This window comes from Ciconia boyciana, chromosome 3 (assembly GCF_034638445.1).
Source record: "Ciconia boyciana chromosome 3, ASM3463844v1, whole genome shotgun sequence".
Classification (NCBI taxonomy): Eukaryota; Metazoa; Chordata; class Aves; order Ciconiiformes; family Ciconiidae; genus Ciconia; species Ciconia boyciana.
This window is the reverse complement of record NC_132936.1, coordinates 92,636,428-92,651,769: the sequence shown is the minus strand read 5'-3', so window position 1 is coordinate 92,651,769 and position 15,342 is coordinate 92,636,428.

Here is a 15,342-nt window from a genome sequence, read left to right as displayed (position 1 = left end):
TCCAGTTGCTTATGGCTTTGCCAAATAGCATAAGTATATAGTTTGATGGTTTTTATTTGGAGAATGTCCCTTAGCTTGGACTTCTAAGCAAAGTAGGTGCAATTTATCTTTTTTTAAACAAGGGCACAAAAATGTTTCTTCCAGTGTTTTCTACTCTTCTCTGAAAGGTATGTTTTGGATGAGGAGGTATTTAGTGATTGGGGGTGTGGTGCCCTATATGTCAGAGAAGTACTTTTTTGCCATCTCCGTTTTTGCCATCTCAGTTTGAATTTGCTTAAGTAAAAGTTCAGCATAGTTTTCAGTGTGATAGAATTATAATAACAGGAATAAAGAGTGTGTGAGGACCAAGTGTTAAGGCAGGAGGCCTCAAATTCTGGAATTATCTGGAAATGGAAGAAATTAAATTGTTCTAGTAAATTTGATCTAGATAACCACTTGCACAGTATTTATGAGAAGTTACTGTTTTACAGTATTTTCAAATGTGATTTTGAATAACCCAGAGCATCACTGAGGACACTGTTGGTCCTCTGAAGTTTGAGGTAGGCAAAACGGACTGCAAATGTTAGAAGCTGCAAAGAAAAAGGTTCTAGCAAAATAAATAACTAGATTATAGTGGAGGGAAGTGGACAGAGAGAGAATATTTGCACTTAAAACACCAGTAGGTCTGACTGGCCTTTAGCAACCTAAAATCTGCACTAAAATTAATTTTCATATTCTCCATGATGAGTTTCTTCCTAAATCTTTGAAACGACTAGCTTCTTTGAGGATTATCTGTCCTGGGAAGAACAAAACCAAGATAAATGTTCTCTTTCAAAACCTGCCTCAAAATGCCTGTCAATATTTACTATATATTTATAATTTGACACAGTGAAGGATTGATGAGATCATTAACAGTGGACTAGGATGACTCATTTCCCTGTCCTTCATGACTGCTTCTGCTGAGCTCTTTACTTCTCCTGGCAGCCCAAACGAGAAACTCTGACATGTTCTGAGCAGGCTTCTAGAGAGTTGGAAGAAACCAACCCATTCTTTTACAGTCCCCGAAGGTGACCAAAGGATTCTTCAAATCTCACAAATTTTCTGTGTACTGCCAGCACCCGTGAGGTACTCAAGAGATTTTTCATTCATTTTGCACAGTTTTTAATCATTAGACTCCACAAAAATCAGGATATCTGTTGGTGTCATTCACAAATCTCTTACTTTCCACAGGCAAAACTCTTGGTATCGATAAGATCAGGATTTGACTTTCATTGACATGTGTAACTTCTGTACAATCTTTCAGATCCTATGGTAAAGTGAATGGTAGCTGTTATATTCCAATCCCCTTCCAGGTTTCTTGTGGCTAGTAGGATGAAAATAAGTTCCCCTAGGTTTTCCAACTGTTCTTCCCAGTAGCAGAATTATGCCTTTCTCTTGTTGCTGTGGGAAATTCTTTCTTCTTTCTGCTGTTGTAGGTTAAGGAACATCCTAGTAGGGTTATGACTAGAGAGCAGAGTAGAAATGCACATAATGAGAAATCACTTTTTCTGTCTTGTTGAGTGCCTGAACTCTGCTGATCTATTATACATCCATTCAGTTCAAAGGCTGATTGTAAAAATTATTAATAAAAATACGTTAGGAAATAGTAAGGGATTAGTCCGTGTCTACATGTTAATTTATGTTTTGCCACAAAATAAATTACAGGACATTGTGACCATACTTTGAACTTGAGAGTAGGGAAAGTATTCATACTGTCCTCAACCTGTTCACTTGAAAGAAAAGCAGCTGCTTAGACTTATGTTGCGTCTCAGAGGAAGACCTCTTCTTGTTCAGCTTTATGAATAAAAAAATGATTAAAGGCAAAACAGTTTGGTTTTTTTTTAGTCCTTATCTAGTGTTGAGTCTTGGTTTTAGGATATTTTTCTGAACTGCCCAAGGTTCTGTTTGGCTATATAGTACCTCTCGCTTTACTGATAAAGATGGCCTGAAACAAATCTGGTCACTTTACTAAGGATCAAAAGTTGGCTAAAAACAGATTTGCAGTCACAAATTTTGGGGGGGGAGGGGGGGGGGGGAGAAAAAAAGCTTATCAGAAAGTTGTTAGAGATGTGGGAGTCTATTAAGACCTGGAGAATACTTTTTGTCTTTGTATGGATTCATGCAGAGTGGCATGAGAGTTCATGCAGACATCCCAGAGTGGCTTTGAATTGTCTGAATCACAGAGCTGCATCATAATGACTCATTCTCATTGCATACTGACGTCCCTGCTGGGAAAGAACTGCTGTCTCTCCCTTGTAGCAATTTCAGTTTGCACATTTTTGTTTTCTCCTGACACTGAAGTTTTTGTTCTTACAGATGCCTACAGTTGAGATTGCCTTCTTCAAGAAGACAGGCACTGTTTTGCAGGTGCAGTAGGTCATTTATTTCTGTATTAGAAGCAAGTATTCACTCCTCCAAATGGAAAAGGAATATAAAATCCTATCTAGTGTCTCTAGGGGCTTTGCTATAACTGAAATCCTTCCCGTGTCAATGGACAAGAGGACAGTAACACAAGCACCAGTTGCAGATTTGTACTGTTTGTGTACACCTTTCCTTTATATACGTAACGTCTAAACCCTTTAGAATAAAGATGCTAATCCTTATAAAACAAGCAAGTGAGCAGCCACTGAAAGAAAAGCCTTTCTAAAATAAGATGATCAGCCAGTGCCATGAATTCTTTGTATTCAGTTCCACTCAGCTCAGAGCTATCCTTCCTGGGATGAAATGGTACATATACTGTGTTTTCGCTACAGATCAGTTGTAGAACAAGTGAACCAGGAATGGCACACAAAGAGTAGATACTTCACTAACCATATCTTCTTCTGATCTCTCTGGATGCAGATGAGACAATGTGTTTTCAGGGCAGATTTCCAAATTTATGCGGGGGGAGGGGAACCCAAAACATCCTTTTTCCAGAAATTGTGATTGGGATTTTTTTCCCTCTTATGCTTATAATCTGCTATGACCTTGGTGACACAGTGGGTGATCTGTCCTTCCACAAAGTCATTAGAATTGTTACTCACTGCATTTTTCACAAGGACTTTTCAGGTGTATGTTAGTATTACCGCCAAATTCTTGTCAGCACACTTGGGCTAAGAGCATATGACTTGATGTCTGACAAAAGTCCTACAGGATTTGCTTCTAAAAATGGATAAGCCCACACAAGATGAGGAGAGATCAGGCCAAAGAGGCATCATGATAGTACCCTCCTGAATAAAACATTTCTTAGAACTTCCAAGAAATATGTTTTGGGTCTCTACTGCTACCTGTGTTGTGATAATATTCTCGGATCTTCTTGTCCAGATTTTTTTTTTTTTTTTAAACTTTATGAACCCATGCCTTGCCTTTTCTTATCCAGGAAGTTGAAGCTTAGGTTATTTGATTCAAGTTTTCCCTTGGAGCTGGCAGTAATTCTAAGGCTGAGTGCCAATTCAGCATTCCCATGCTGGATGCTTACATGCCATTTCAACCTTTAATGCAATTAAACTTCGTAAAACCATTTAGCTAAGTTTTTCCCTTATTGTCAAATAATCCTTCTCAGAACCCATTTATAAATTCTTTTTTTCAGCAAGAGCTTTTTGGAGTGGTGAAAATGCATTTATACATGTATGCATTACATTTTAATGAGTATTTTTTTAATTACAGAAATCAAGTATGATAACTTAAAATTTCCTCAGTGGAATTAAATAAATACGTCATCACAGGGTCTCTGAATGCTCAGAAACAAATTAATTAAGATTTCTTGACCGGTGGTTTTGTTTGTTTGTTTGTTTTTCTGACAATGGCTAAAGAGTTAGGGAACCAGAAGGTTTCACTTAAATTTCTTAGCTTTATTTTTTCTGTTAATCAGTAATTCTCAACTTCTCTCTGGTTTCTTTCTCAAATTTTGCTCTTTTCTTTATGAACTAGACTATGAGAAAAGAGTTAGGATGGTATTTAGTCAAAAAAAGAGAATCCTTAGGGGAGTTCACGATAGTCTTCCCATTTGTAAAAGTTGCTATAAAGAGGGCATACAGGATGTTCAGCACACACATTTGGACTTTTGTGGTCTTCTGAGGCTAGGAATTTTGCCTAAATGATCTCCTGACCTCCCTGATGAAGCTTTTTCCTTGTGATTTTGTCTCCTCCTAAGTTTTTCTCTGAACCTTGAATCATCTTGATGGGAGAAGGCTGCATTCACATTTGGTGGCTATGAAATACGCTTTGCAGCTGTACTGGCATAGAAGCAACTTTCATCAGTATAGAGCTTTACTGGTCTGCTCGGTTGAAGATGTAGTCAGGAAAAGGGAGATGAGATCTTTCCATAGATGGTTGTGATGTGATAAATAAGCATGTGTGTAATTTAAAACTATGTATTCCATTTGCAGTGCTTCTCAATCATACTTTAATACTTTTTAGTCTGATTATTTTAGACAAATGATTCAAAGCATTGTCAAATGCTTCTCAAAAAAACCCAACAACAACAAAAAAGCTTTTTCCCCTCCTCTTCCTCTGCTCTCCTCTTTCAGCTTGTTATCTCAGTCCCCACTCTGCACCCAGGCAGAGACCCAAAATGAATAATAAGTCTCATTGTGGGAACGACACTTGCATGGCCTTAGAAGGATTAGGTAGAATTACAGCTTTGATTGGAAATTGCTGCCGCTCTTTTATTGGTGTTTTTTAAAGTTATGTATTATTCAGTCTTAATGGCATTAGGTGTTTCATCTACTAAAATAATGCTTTATTACTTTTCTGTAAACATAGGTTATCAACAATTGTGTGTTGCTTTCCTTCTTTTCTATAGATAAGTATATTTTTAATAGCTGAATTTAGATTGCAGAGGCAACATTGAGACTAAATGGCATGGGGCCAAATTCTGATAGCATCACAGTGTGGTATAGGTCAAGACTTAATTTAGTCTGGCTTCTAGTGTGAACAGATTCTCCTCTAATGTCACCTCTTTGCTCCTGACATAGAATAATAGCTATTTCTATTTACATCTCATTTTCAAGCCATAAAATTTCTATGCTAATACTAAAAATGGAAGAAAGGTACAGGATAAAGATAGTGTCCTTGCTATAGTTGAATTGTTTCTGGAAGAATAGAAGTAGGTGTTGGGGACTTGATTTTGTCCTGCTCTCTGAAAAATGAATAAATAAAGGTAAGATAATGCTTGTATCTTTAAGTCGCCTAGTTAGTGTAGCAATGTATGTTGATTTACGTTGTGAAGCCCTCCAGTTTCTACGTATTTCAAATGTATCTGGTGCAGGGATTTAGTATGAGAAACCTGAGTTTTGCAGAGACTATAGGTCCTTGTTAGAGAAGTTACACCTAACTTGTACTTGTAAGTAATACTGCGTCTTGATCTTTTTGTTTTTAAACATGTAGTAGAATCAGAAACACATTTTCCTTATCTCTCCTTGCAATGATTTTCTCCATAAAGTCCTTCTTGACAAAGTAACCAAATGTATTCTGTGTCTCTCTTTTTAATAAGCCATACTGTCCTCCATTTCTGGCAGTCAAGTTTCTGGTCTTTCCAGGTTTTCAATCAGTTATTTGGAAACTCTGCTGCTGGTTTTGTTTCGTAGTATTTGTATCATCTCCTCCTCACTGCTTACTGGGATTTGAGTTTTATATGCATGGGATCTTTAATCACCATTTTTTGGCATCTTAACATCTTGAATTAATTTAAGCAGATGAAAGAGATCAATAGGTAAGGTCTTAAATATTCTTGATAGCCAGATGCTCCTATATTTTGCATGCAGAAATCTTCCAGCTGCTGTCAGGTTGACAAATGAACTGAGTTTTGAATGTGTCCCCTGTTTGCTTTAATGGCAGAGTGTTCAGGTATTCCAAACCCCGTGTTCTGTCTCTGCACTGAAGTGCTTAGGCCTAATAGCGGGGAGGCTTCATGTTTATTAGTTTAGTATATAGTACATTTCTCTTTTAGTGCTGTCAGAAATAGTTAATTTTAAACATTTGTAAGTATCTTCAGACAAACTCCAAACACAGAATCTTTTAACTGCTTCAGACTTGCACAGGGTGCACTTGGGGGAGGAGGAGGAGGACCTTATTTCAGTAGCTGGCTTTTGAACGCTAGAATTGAAAATATAATTATTTGACACCTGTGTTCCCTAGAATTATTTTTTGAAATTACTATAAAGTTGCTATAAAGCAAAACAGTCTCACCTTAGCATGTATGTAGATATTTCAGTTAGTCTTAGATATTATTGCATGATTCCAACATTTGCAAACAAGCTTAAAAAATCTATAGCAGTTACTATATTCTCTCATATTATTTATGGTAAGGACTGGTATCAAAATACACACACTGTCCTGCTGTAGGAAGGTCCCACACTCAGAATGTACAGAGTACCTGTTGTCACTATGTAAAGCCTTGAGATCGTTGACACATAAGTTGGAAGGCAATGCAGCATGTGGGAGAAAAATTTAAAAGACATTATAAACTATGTTATCATCATACTACTAGAATAATTGTTGTAAAATTCAAGACATTAGATACCATAAAGATTTTATTGTTGCTTAATGACTTAGAAATACAAAAAGAGGGAAATCCCATGGGTCTAAGCACAGCCAAAATCTCTGCCAAGTTGCAATTTGGAAAGATGCCATTTAACCTCCAGGAAAAAAGCCTGCCAGAAGCTTGGACTAATAACAGAGTGTTCAGACTCACTGCCTAAATAAATAGATTTACAGTCTATTGGATGATGATGATACATAAAAATATATTAACAAATCCCAATAATGGGAAAATACCAACATCTTAGTCCTACATATGATTGAAAATAAACAGAGCACTTAACATAAGGGAGCAGAAAGAAACTATCCAGCTCCTGTATTACTGTTCTGCTAGCCTGATTTCCTAGGGAAAACAGATCTATGCAGTCTTGTCTTGCCAACTGTCCTCATCTAATAAATTCGGAACCCACTGGCCACATTCAGTGAAACTTAAACAGAGGCATAACTTGTCTCTAAGATTATTAAGTTTTTTCTAGGTTTGTGAAAAAGCTGGATAGATAAGGAAAAGAGAAATATAACAGTCCCACTTTGTGTCTCCTGCATGAAAACTTTTATTATGTAACAGAGAACTCAGCCTTGGGGGGTGAGGAGTGTGGGGGTGGGAGTGGGGAACCCTGAGATCCCTGAGCTTAAATGCCCTGAGATCAGAAAAAGCTTCAGTTGCAGCTTGCAGTAGCTGAGATCCAAATCAGTTGGAAGCCAGGCCTCACTAACTCTTGTGTACGCAAAACTCCTGATCTAGTTATATCACCATGATCCTTAAAATTTCTCCTCACAGGACACAAATTTGGAAGCTGTTTACTTTTCGCAGTAAATTTTTCTATCTCTTAATTTCTCTGTGTATAATGTAGGTTTTTTGTACCTACACCTATTACTGCTTTTCCAGTGTCGTAGTATCCATGTTCATCTAGGCTAAATGCTGCAGCCATCGGCAATGCAAGCCACTGTCATAGTTCACTTTTGTCCCATATTGCAATTAGCAGTATAATTTTCTTTCATGACCAACTTACATTCAAGTCTTCTTTTCATCAATAAAAATGTGAAGCTTAAAATCTGCAGATTTCAGTTCTGAAACAGAATTTGTGACTATAACTCATGCTGATGTCTTCTGGGGAAGGAAGAGGAAGATTGGATTCTGATGTACAGTGATTTTCTTTGTAAAGTTTTTCTGTATCTGTCATTGTAATGCTAGTTGTTGTCAACGTGTTCCAGACTTTCTAACATGGAGGATGTGTTGCTTTGCTTCAGGTTACTAGCACAGTCTTGAAAAAAAATTTCTAAAAAAAATACTAGCTAAAGAGGAAGTGTGAGAGGGAGAGATGAAAGGGCTTTACATTTTCTCTGTTGTCATATCTGCCAAAATCCTTGGGTTGCAAAGTTGACAATGATTTTCTTTTGGTGTCTTAATTTCTCTTGGGATGCAATATATAATCTTACTGAAATACCTTTGATTGATAGCAGAGCCTGACAGGGGTTTATGAGTAAGATATGTAGTATTGTCCATGGACTTGCAAAGTTTATCATTTAAATTAAAACAAAAAATTGGGAAAAAATGAAATAGTCCCATAAAATACCCTCACTGCACCTGCTCTTGCAAAGAACAGTTGAATGTTGCCATTAGGTTCTGTATATTTCAATGAAATTGAAAGTTGTTGCTGCCACAGGGGCACCTTCATGGTGGTTCCCAGCTGCAGCAGCATTGGCTACTTCCTTTTCACATTTAATGCTTTGTCTGAACCCAGGAAAACAGCTGTGAATTTCTGGAACAGAGTTTCTTTAAGGAAGGGATTCCTGTTCCTCACTATGTAAGAGGTCGTAATTCTAAGTTACAATTTTAAAAATGCTGACGGGGAGGGTAGGGCTTCAGTCTCTGGACAAGTGTTTGAGGCCAGAATTGTCTTTTTTGAAGCTAATGTTATTTTCAAATCACACTTCAATTAAAAAAAAATCAAAACACACCAGCTACTAATTTGCAGCAGTGGTAACAGATTAAAGCCAATCAGAAATAGTGAGTTTTAAAGGAGTTTATTTTGAACATCTCTTTACAAAACTTTCTCTCAGGTGTCAGAGCTGTGCTGATAGTGGAAGTCAAGTATAAAACATTCTGTCTATAGTAAGCGTAAATAAGATGTTACTATTAGTTTATTCATTTGTATAACTTGCAGGACTCCTAAATTAGTTTGTAGCTGGCTTCACATTTTAACCCAAGAAAATGCAAAATTCAGCTTTCATGGCAAGAATGATTGTAGGTGACACTCAGAACTTCTCTTCTGAAGGAACCCACCAAGAGCTTGGGGCCAGCCATGCTTTTGTCCTCCTTGTCCTTCATACAGCAAAAAGCAGCAGCCACAGCCAAAAGTAACTGCTGAAAAGGATAAACTGTGGAAATCTCCAAGCTCTTGGGGATTCATAGAAAAATCGTTTGCTGAATACGACTAGAAGATGAGTTAGCTGTCTTGTTGGTTCTTTTTAAAAAAAAGCTATCCCTGTTCTGTTCTTTTTTTCATCCTGATGATGTTTATCTATACACCAGAAGTAAAAGTGAGATAGATTCCTTGCTCACATATGTGTTTGAATACACTTCAAGATGGAAGAGTAGTCTGAGACACAGAAAAAGGATCGGTTCCCAGAAATAATGATCTCCTAGAACTTCTGCAGTCTTCATAATTTCCCTAGGCATGAGTGAATTCACAGCTTCTGTAATGTGTGACTTTTTGAAGAAGATTAAGTAAAACATAATTGAAATTTAAATAAAGCCAATGCTAAAGCTTACTGCTTTATGTGCTAATGCAGCAGTCTGCCTTTTTTTTTTTTTGCAGCACATACTTCAGTGCTACTGTAGTCAACTATCTGCCCTTGGAAGATTTTAGATTTCTCAGGTGGAATACCTACCTTTAAATTTTGTTATAGTTTTTGTAAGTGAACCTCATACCTATTATGCAAATGACTAGTTGAAAAGTGAACAAGATGTCTTGATAAATATGGCTGTGTGGTGTGAGGCATTGGTTTTATGTATAATTCTGGCAGCCGGTAGATTTCAAATGAGAGAGACTTGGCAAGTTCAGCACAGGATAATCTTCAAGCTGCGAGTAGCTTGGATGAAGCCACAGGATGAAATAAAAACCAAGAATGACTTCTCTTAAAAGTGATTCATCTGCATTCACTGAATGTAAGAAAACAGTGACAGTTTTTTCTCTGATGTTGACAGTGCAGTTCAGTGCCACCAGCTAGAGCTTTGCTTACAAATAGAGTGCTCACATAATAGAGCACTTGCAATTTTTCCTATTTGTGGATATCGTTTTTTGAATAGAGAACACTTCAATAATAGTTTTCAAGCTCACATAAATGAAGAATGAGGTCCTTTCTTTTTGAATTTCCAAAGTTGCATTGTTATTTATTCTATTAGAGTAGCATCTCTGATAGACCCTGCTGTGCCAGCCACTATAAAAACTTAGCATAAGAGGTTTGTCACTTTCCAGAGAAAGAGTAGTCTAAACTCAGTACTGCAATAGAACTGCTTTGCTTACTCATTGCCTGGGAAGTAATTTTCTTATTTTTAATGAACCACATTAAAAGAGGGCCTAGAAATCTGTATCACAACAGAACTGGGTAACAGTCCTTGCTACAGGACTGGCAGGGCACAGTGAGTACTGGCTGCTCCTTAAGGCCAGCAAGCTGAGGGTGGGGGGCACACAGCTGGCAGGGCAGGGACCCTACCAGCCAGGGCCCACCTCCCACAGTGCCTGAGCAAGGCAGACTCATGGGGTGTGGTCAGGTTCAACCAGTCTAGATCATCACACAAACTCACAGTGACGAGGCAGATCCAAGGTCAAGCCAGCCCAGGGGCTGGGATCAGTAGGGTCCATGGCTGTGACAGCCTAACTCAAGCAGAGACTGGTGGCCCTCGACTGGGCTTAAATAGAGCTGCTGGGCCTATGAGCAGAGGTGTGTGTGGAGTCCCCAGGTGAGGCTGGTCAGGGCTGTTAAGGCCTTTTACTGCACTAGGGGCCCTGACAAGAACTCTTTCAGTGTTTAAGACAGGAAGATAGAGTTGTTGTAAGATGTACTTGGAGATGCTGTGGAGAGCTAATGTAGTAAAAGGCAGAGAAAATAATGTTTTCATGAGCCAGCTGTGTGAACAGCTGCATCTTGTCTGATTTTATCTTTTTAATGAAAAGATCTGAATGCTACATAAATAACGGAAATTGCTGCAAACCCTCCATGCATATACAATCAGTATGTTGCAGGAGCTGTCATGGTAGATACTGAAGAAGGATGAGAAAAAGAGTGTTGAGAAGTGGCATTGCAGACAAGCCTGGAAGGGTTTTGTTTTGGTCTGTCCATAACGTACTGTGAAAGATAGCATGAATGTGTTTGTGGAGGAAAGGGTAAATAGGCAATGGAAATGGATGTTGCTAGCTGAGTGAGGGTCAGGCTGTACCAATTTACATACATGTATATTAAAAGCTCTAGTGTCTTGTTCAGGAGGTGATAAATAAGGGGAGGGGGTGGACATTTAAGAGGTCTGATACATTATTGTTACTGACAAGGAAAATAATTACTAATGGTAGCATTTTATGCTGAGACTCATGTTCTGGAAGAACCGCCTGGTAAGTTGTGGCAGCATTGCTGGAAGAGGTTAAGCATCTGGACAAGAGGTTCAGTGTTGACCAAGACTATTTTGAAGTCTGCTTTGTTTCTTTGTAGTGCAATAGGATTTTCCAAGCACATGAAAGCTAGTCCATGTTCATTCCTCCCCCCCACAATTTACATCCTTTTCTCCAAAAGACCTCTTGGTTGTCTTGGAATAAAGAGCATTTCAGCCTCATAGCTCAAATACAGGGCAGACGGTGCCCTTGCAGAATTTAAATAAGATATCAGCATGTTGTCACCTGTAAGTGCAGTGGTTAGAGCAGTTCTGCAGTGCAGTCACTGGATGTCAAAAACAGAGAAAAGAGAAATTTTACTTCAGCAAATGCTGCATACAGCAGTTTTGTGAATTGGTTAATGCTATTCTTTGGCTTGCTGCAGTGCACCTGGCAGAAAATTGAGTGAGACACATACGCGCACAAAAGTACTGTGAGTTAAAAAAAAATATGTAATTGGTTTCTGCATGTAGTAGGTTGAGGGAATTAGAGGGAATTTAATATATCCATAGCTGGCAGGTTTAATTTTTCAGCTTTTAGCATGGCTTTAGATGATAATGGGCCCCAGTATGAATTTAAAAAACATACTACCTTTATCAACATCAAGGAGTACAGAAGTATGAATACTCAATTTTTTTAAAGTAAATACAAGGTTGTCAGCTGCAGTCTGTTCCTAAACTGAATGCAATATGGAGAATGTGTGCGTACATTTCCCTTTTCATTTGCGTTACTATTGTCATTATCATTTAAACATTACATTAACATATTGCTCAAGTGAATAATTGTTTCAATTACTGAATTCCATTTTATATTTTCTTCTTAAAAGAGGCAGAAAGGTGAAGAGCTTGAAAAATAATTTAGATGGAACACAATTATTTAGGGTGCCATTTTAGGAAAAAATGGTGAAGTTTTTACTGTTAACTTAGAAAATACTATAGGAGTTAAGAGAATTGGGCATCCAAGTATGAGGTGAGTACTAAACACTACTTAAATAGTCTGGAGCGAAGTGCCTCACGTTACCAGAAGAGACCATTTTTTAAAGGAGGAAGTCAAGCTTTGCATGAGCAAGGAGAATATAGAAGAGAAAGAACAGTGCAAACATTGGAAAAGTTGATAATAGTTTTTGCAGTGAGAATGAGATAAGTGAATGGAAAAATCTATGAATTGATAAAGGGAGTCACACAGGGAAACAGCACTCAAGAACACAATGTTTGAGTTTAAAATGTTTTAGTGAGAGGAATTCATACTTGTTTGAGTCAACATTTTTTTGGATCTGATTCTGTGTTGCGTCTCTTCAGAGTCAGCAGTAAAGATTCCATTTTGGGGAGTTATACCATCCAGACCCTGGCTGATGGCTACGAAGGGTTGTTCTCATTTAAGGTGGCATCCTCCAAGATGCCATTGAACCAACATGCAGCTGTAGATAATCCAAAGCACTTGATATTGTACATTAATCTATTTCCTTTCCCTTCTCCCATATCAGTATTGACAAATTAATGAAGCTTACTAAAGCTCATCAGAAGGAAAGAAACCATGTCATCCCTGTCAGAACAAAGCAGAATTATTTTATTAGATTTTGCTTTTCTGTCATGATCAGTGGGCTCACACACAGATACAACTACAGAAATTCAATATCTCTTTTTATGAAGGATAAGAACAGAAGGAGGGGGAAAAAAAGACTTATTGTTCCTGAGGTGGTTCGTTTTTATTTGAAGTGTCATGTGGGAGGTGGATGTTCCCAAACAGTATGCAGACTTATGGAAAAATAAAGATTTCTGATTGTTTTCTGTGTGTATTCAGGAGGATGCTTTACTGGTGATGGATGCATTGTTTTGGGGTTTTTTTTTCTGTACTATGTACTAAGGTTTTCCTGGTGCAAGGGCAAGTTAATGATATGTCTTACCCCAAAAATATATTTCAGAGTACACCTAGAGGAATTCAGAATTGGTGAGCTAATCAAGCTGAATAAAAGTGGATAAACATCACTGGTGAAGGGATTAGGTTGAATTCACCAAGAAACTGGCCTGTTGCAATGAATCAAATTACTTTAAGGATCTATTAAAATCTATAAATAGATTTTTTTTTAAATTTGATTTTTTTTACAGAGAAGGAAACTGACAGTTATAGGGTAAATTTAAAAATTAGGAAGGTAGAAGAGCTGAGGCTGCACTTGCATGAGCAGCTGAGCAGGCCAAACAGCTCCCTGCCTCTGAAAATGGGAGGTCTCACCACCCTGCTCTCCTGCCTTGCTTCCATCCACACTGCCCTGCCCCTTCCTTGGAGGTTGCTCTGATACCTAGGAGACCCTTCCCTTGGCAGGACCCAGCTCCTGACAGGTTCCTCTTTTTACAGGCAGCTTTTTGTCAAGTTGGGGATCACTTTCACAGTGATGGCAGTGGTCAAATGAGCACTGGAGCTCATCTGGTGGCTCAGCGGTAGGAGTGCAGCTCTGAAGTGAGGAAAAGGGGACCATCCCCATTCCCGCAGCAGTGATCTGGTAGATCAAGTCATGCCATCACACATGGCTGTGTACTGTGCTTCAGGATGAAATGGATGATTAAAACATTTGTGTTAAATATCAAACCTGCTTAACTGTTTTACAGATATAAACTGTCCTGACAAAATTGCTACTCCTTTGGAGTCAGGTGTTGAAGTAGAATTTGAACATGAAAAGAAACAAATAATGAAGCAATCCATATTTTTAAGTGTTAGTTCTCTTTTGCCCAGACTAGGTGTTCTGCAAGATGGTATTTTTTTCTTTGGAGTGTGTAGTTTGTAAGTGAAGATGTAAAAGTCTTATGTGCAAAAAGTTGGCTTCAAAGGAGCTGATCGGGAAGCTGATAGACCTACAACCCTGCAACCATGGTGCTCATTAGAGGCTGTGAAACCCATTTTAAGAGCTGGATAAATGCTGAAATCCAGCTTTCTGTTTTATCTGTATACGAAATAGCTGTTTTAAAGGGGACTTGCTTCTTTCATTGCAGCTGGTCTGTGTGGGCTGTAGCACACCTCTGATTAGATCAACTGTGTGGAAAGAGAATTGCTGTGCCTTACCCAGCAGGGCTGTGGTTATTGAGTATACCCACTGCTGCAGTAAGAAGTAGGGATTAAAGCTATGTGAAACATAGTTTTTGATCTGTTTTCCCCAGTTTGTTTTCATCTATTTTCCCCAAAGGAAAAAAAGAGCAAATAGAAAATAAAATGGTTTGAATCAAACCAAAGTCAGTAATTTCTTTCAAAGCTTGACTTGGAGAGATCTTATACAAAGCAACAGGGAATAACAGCTTTGACTTCTAGCGTTTGTCACAGTCCTTCCATTTTCCATGATGCCACACATATATTTGTTCTACCATGCTGCTGTAGGATTTCAGTAAATAGTTGCATTTTGGTTAAGGTATAGACTGCAATTCAGGCAAGGTTGGTTGCTTTTGGGGGGGGAGAAATAAACTTCTGTTTCTCTCCTGTACTACTCTTTCATTGTTTGAGAATTCTTATGCACATAGCCAAATGAGATTGGAAGCTAATTTCAGTTAAAAGAATTTGTGTGTTCAACTATATGTACATGTACAAATGGTGAACATGAAGCGCTGAATTATTGCTCAAAAATTGTCCTTAAAAAGAGGAATGAAATTATACAACTTGCAAAGTTAATTTTTATTTTGACCATCTTTTACAAATTTCAGAAAATCTTACTATTAGCTGGAGCTGGATTTTTATTCTAGAAAGGTCTTGGGTTCTTACTGCTCCAGTATTAAGTTATGTGTATATTTTCTCAGTCTGTGAAAGTGTGTCTGTGTCAATATCATATGTAGGTCTATTTTATGAAAATTAAAACCAAATTTTTCTTACCAGCAGCTGACATCAATCATGCCCTGCCCCTCCCGTAACCTTTAATGCTAAACAATGTTCCAAAAGGAAAATTTATTAGATCACCTATTTAGATTCTCTGACATCATTCTGTCATGGCAATGAAGTGATTTACATGGAAAAATATATTACCTCTGCTTTTAGACAAAATGAGTTTATGATGATTAATGGTTTTACTGCAAGTATGAGAGAAACTGGAAATGGCCAGCCTTTTTAAAGTGAAACATGACCTATGCTCAGTTTTCCTCCTTATTTTCTTCACCTATTGTAAAATGGTTTTAGTTTTGAATAA